This window comes from Eriocheir sinensis, chromosome 5 (genome assembly GCF_024679095.1).
Source record: "Eriocheir sinensis breed Jianghai 21 chromosome 5, ASM2467909v1, whole genome shotgun sequence".
Lineage (NCBI taxonomy): Eukaryota > Metazoa > Arthropoda > Malacostraca > Decapoda > Varunidae > Eriocheir > Eriocheir sinensis.
The window spans coordinates 13,052,818-13,057,808 of record NC_066513.1 but is presented as its reverse complement, the minus strand read 5'-3'; the positions used below and the strand labels follow the sequence as shown (position 1 = coordinate 13,057,808).

General features: G+C 44.3%; 1 long non-coding RNA gene across 1 annotated transcript; it reads right to left on the bottom strand.

Moving 5' to 3' along the window:
- Positions 1-695: 695 nt before the first annotated feature.
- On the bottom strand, positions 696-1,455 carry LOC126982585 (uncharacterized). The gene is made up of 2 exons (XR_007735254.1): positions 842-1,455; positions 696-756 (listed from the first exon to the last, which is right to left on the bottom strand). It is a non-coding gene; the product is annotated as an uncharacterized LOC126982585 (long non-coding RNA).
- Positions 1,456-4,991: the final 3,536 nt, after the last annotated feature.

Sequence of the window (4,991 nt, the reverse complement as noted above, 5' to 3'; positions counted from 1 at the left end):
TCCTTCCTCTGATTAGCCCTTATGCTGATTTCAGGACTGTTGCTTTCATTGTTGTTTCTGGATTGAAAACTGAAGGCAGGCTTTGTTGGGCGTCCCGTATAAATTGGCGTAAGAATGAGGTGGTTCTGATTGAATTTCCGGAGATAAAGAGCGGGGCGGCTGGGTGCGTGGGTGCGTGGGTGCGTGGGTGTGTGTGTGTGTGTGGGTGCGTGTGGGGGTGGGGGCTCGAGCTGCCTACCTACCTCCTTCATCTTCTCTTCCTCTTCCTCTTACTTCTTCTTACTCCTCTTGTTCTTGCTCGTCCCTCTTTCGTTTTCTTTTTTGTTACCTGTATTTTTTTCCCGTTTTCTTATATACGATTTTTTTTAACTATTTTCCTTCGCCTTTTTTTTTTTTGTTTTCTTCCTCCTCTTTGTCTTCTTACTTTCTTTTCTTTTTCTTTACTGTAGTTTTTTTGTTTTCTTCTTTTTGTCATGTAAGTCTTGCTCCTCTTTTTTTCTTTGTCTTTTCTCCTTTTTCATTCTTTCTTTTCCTTGTTTTCTTCCTCCTTTCTCTTCTCACTCTCTTTTCATTCCTGTAGTTTCCTTGTTTTCTTCTTTTTGTCATATAAGCGTCTTCATCTTTTTTTCACATTTTCTCCTTTTTCATTTCTTTCTTATCCTTGTTTTCTTCCTTTTCTTTTATGCTACTGTGCGTTTTCTCCTCTTTTCCTTTTATTTCTCCTCCTTTTTCATTCTTTTTTCCTTGTTTTCTTCCCTCTCTTTTATAATACTGTGCGTTTTCTCCTCTTTTCCTTTTATTTCTTCCCCTTTTTTATTTTTTCTTATCCTTGTTTTCTTACCTCTCTTTTATACTACTGTGCGTTTTCTCCTCTTTTCCTTTTATTTCTCCTCCTTTTTCATTCTTTCTTTTCCTTCTTTCCTCCTCCTGCTCCTTCTCTTGATATTCCTTCTTTTCTTCTTCACATTTTTAGGTCCGTTCCTCCGAAATTTTCATCTTTCTTTTGTTTTCCCAATTCTTCTTCGCCTTTCGGATGCCGCCATTCCATTCCTTTTATTTTTACACGACACTTCTCCTTCCTTAACCTCCTCCTCCTCCCCCATTCCCCTGACCTCCACTTCTCTCCCCTCTTCTCCTTTTGCATTCCTTCTCTTCCTCCTCTTTCTTCTTCTCTGACTCTCTTCTCCAACAGCTCTCCACTATCCCTTTCTGACTCCTCTTCCTCTTCTTTATTCTATTCCTACTCCTCTTCTAAGCCTTCTCTCTCTTTGTCTCTTCTTTTTGGATTCTTCTTCCTCTTCTTTCTCCAACTCCATCTCTGATTCTCAACCAATCCTTTGCCCCCTTTTCCTACCCCTTTCTGACTCCTCTTCCTCCCTCTCTTCGCCTTCTTATGCATTCCTTATTCCTCCTCTTCCTCTGATTCTCCAGCCTTTCGCCCCCTCTTCCTACCCCTTTCTGTCTTATCCTCCTCCTCCTCCTCCTCCTCCTCCTCCTCTTCCCTCGCTTCTTAATTTTGCATTCCTTCTTCCTCTTCCGTTTCCATCTCCTCCTCCTCTGATTCTCAACCAACTTTTCACTCCCTTTACTTTCCCTTTCTGTCTCCTCCTCTTCCTTCTCCACCTCTTCCTCCTCCTCCTCCTCGTCCTCCTCCTCCTCCGCCGCCTCGTGAGCATCGCCCGGGCGCGCTATTGGGTCATATGTATTACAATAAGGTAATGAAATTCCCACGCAATCGCTAAGACTCGAGGCCAACATCAAACTGCAATAAAGTCACTGTCTTTTGCACGACCGGCTGACAGCACGAGGAGGAGGAGGAGGAAAAGGAGGAGGAGGAGGAGGAGGAGGATGAAGAAGAGGAAGGGGAGGAGGTCTCTTCAGCGTCTCAGGAGTTCGAAGAAAAAGAAGAAATTGAGATTAAAAACTCGACTCACGCGTGTGTGACTTGGAGGAAAGTAGAGAAAGAGAGGGAGAGAAAGAGAGAGAAAGAGGGAGAGAAAAAAAGGTAGCATTTCTCCATCTTTGCGACGAGAAAATAGTGCCTTGGGGGGAGGAGAGAGAGAGAGAGAGAGAGAGAGAGAGAGAGAGAGAGAGATGCGCAATGGATTCTCTAAGCCCCTCTCACTTCCCACTCTCTCTCTCTCTCTCAATTCCCTTTTAACACTCTTCCTCCTCTTTTTCATTCTCCTTTCCTTCCTTACCCTTCCCAAACCTCCCTTTCCCTTCTTCCCTTTCCCTCTTTGCCTTTCTCCCTCCTTCTCCGTTACCCCTGTCTCCCATCTCCCTTTCCCCTTCTCTATATCTCCTTCTCCTTCCTTCTTTCCCTCCCTGTATCTTTCCCCCTCTCTCCTTCTCCCCCTTCCTCTCTCTCCCTCCTTCTTCGCCTTCGTCTTCACTTTTAGCTAAGCGGTAAGGAGCTGGAGTGACGTGGCGGCCTCTGATTGGTCCACTGGCAGCTCGCGGCGACAAATGATTGGGTAAGTGTGCCATTACGCCGGTCATAACTGGTGGCGCCATCTACATAATAAAACACTCGTGGCCAGCCCGGGGTGGGAAGGTAGGCAGCGATCAGGCGGGATTAGCATGTGAAGCGCCGGCGGGAATTCACACACTGTTAAACAAGACTAGGAGGAGGAGCTGCTGGTGGTGGTGATTTCGAAGTGCTACCAGACAGTCAGATAAACAAACAGACCACGACCTTCTCCTCCACAGACGGACAAACAGACAAATAAGCAGACAGAGAGATAGACAGACCTTTTTTCTCATCCTTTTCCTCTTATTTTTCTTCGAGAGAGGAGACGATTTTGAAGTGCTACCGGACAGACAGACAGACAGACAGACAAAATTAGACCTCTTCTCCTTTTTTTCTTATTTGTATTACTTGATTTCCTTTCGTTTCCTCTTTATTTCCCTTCCAGTGTTCTTGTTTTATCATATTTTCATTTTCCAAGCTCCTCCTCCTCCTCCTCCTCCGCCTCCTCTTCTTCTCTTCTATTTCATCTTCCTCCTCCTCCTCTTTCTTCTCTTCTGCTTCATCTTCCTCCTCCTCCTCCTCCCCCTCTTTTTCTCTTCTCCTTCATCTTCCGCCTCCTCCTCCTCCTCCTCCTCCTCCTCCTCCTCCTCCTCCTCCTCTTCTCTTCTCCTCCATCTTCCTCCTCCTCTTCTCTTCTCCTCCATCTTCCTCCTCCTCCTCCTCTTCTTCTCTTCTCCTTCATTTTCCTCCTCCTCCTCCTCCTCTTTCTTCTCTTCTGCTTCATCTTCCTCCTCCTCCTCCTCCCCCTTTTTTTCTCTTCTCCTTCATCTTCCTCCTCCTCCTCTTTCTTCTCTTCTGCTTCAACATTTTCCTCCTCCTCCTCCCCCTCTTTTTCTCTTCTCCTTCATCTTCCTCCTCCTCCTCTTTCTTCTCTTCTGCTTCAACATCCTCCTCCTCCTCCTCCTCCTCCTCCTCTTCTCTTCTCCTTCATCTTCCTCCTCCGCCTCGTCCAATATCCATACGTTATTTTCTTCGTCAGGTCCGGCCTCGTATGTCCTCGCGTCCACGTGTGTGCCATTCTTCTCTTCAGTCCGATAATTATTACTCCTTTTACTAATTAATTACCCCGTGAATGGGTGTCTGTGCGTGTGCGTGTGTGTGTGTGTGTGTGTGTGTGTGTGTGTGTAATGGTTAAATCACGCTCGGACAGCAGATTGAGGTTAACAGGAGAAAATAACGGGAAAAAGAGGAAAATGACAGCTTAGAGAGAGAGAGAGAGAGAGAGAGAGAGAGAGAGAGAGAGAGAGAGAGAGAGAGAGAGAGAGAGAGAGAGAGAGAGAGAGAGACACATAAACACACACACACACACACACACACACACACACACACACACACACACACACACACACACAGACAGACAGACAGACAGACAGGCAGAGAGAAAGGATGACCTAAAACTGAACGGGAGCACCAACACACATACAAAAAAAGAAAATAAACAAATAAATAAAAACACGAAAAAAAAAATATAACGTCCTGATTCACTGACATAACAAACAAACAAAAAATAATGAAAAAAAGGAAAATAAAATGGAAACGGTCAACACATTTCTTTTTTCCTTTGGTTCATTATTTTTCCTCTAATTTCCTTTACTACTACTACTACTACTACTACTACTACTACTGCTACTACTACCCCTACTACTACTTCTACTACTACTACTACTACCACTACCATTACCACTACTACTACTACAACCACTACTACTACAACCACTACTACTACTACTACTACTACTACTACTACTACTACAACTACTACTACTACCACTACTACTACCACACCCTACCGCACCTAAAATACATGGCTCATAATTATTAGCGAGCAAAAAAAAAAAAAAAAAAAATCTCCTCCCTTCGCCCGTCAAATCCACACGAAATGATAAAACGGAAAACGAAATAATAAGACAATTAATTCGCTCCCATCACCTGGAAAGTTATTGAGGCAATCAACAAAAACACACCTGTACGTGGATGAATTGCCGCTCTCTCTCTCTCTCTCTCTCTCTCTCTCTCTCTCGTTGTTTATGTGTGCAGGAGTGGGTAAAGGATGGGAGAAAGAGGGGAAACGGATAATTAAGTGGAAGAAGAAGGGCGAGGGAAAGGGAGAGGGAAGAAGAGCAGAAAGAGGAGGAGGAGGAGGAGGAGGAGGAACTATAGAACCTCAGGAGCATGGTAGGAAAGGAAGAAGTCTTGTATTGTGTCAACCAGAGAAGAGAGAGAGAGAGAGAGAGAGAGAGAGAGAGAGAGAGAGAGAGAGAGAGAGAGAGAGAGAGAGAGAGAGAGAGAGAGAGAGAGAGAGAGAATACCCTGAATCCTTATATAACAACAACAAGAACAACAACAACAACAAAAACACTACTAACACTCCTAAACAAAATAAAAACAACAACAATAATAATGACAATAACAACACTAATAACAAAGAAAGAGAAAGGAAGAAAGAAGGAAAAGACAG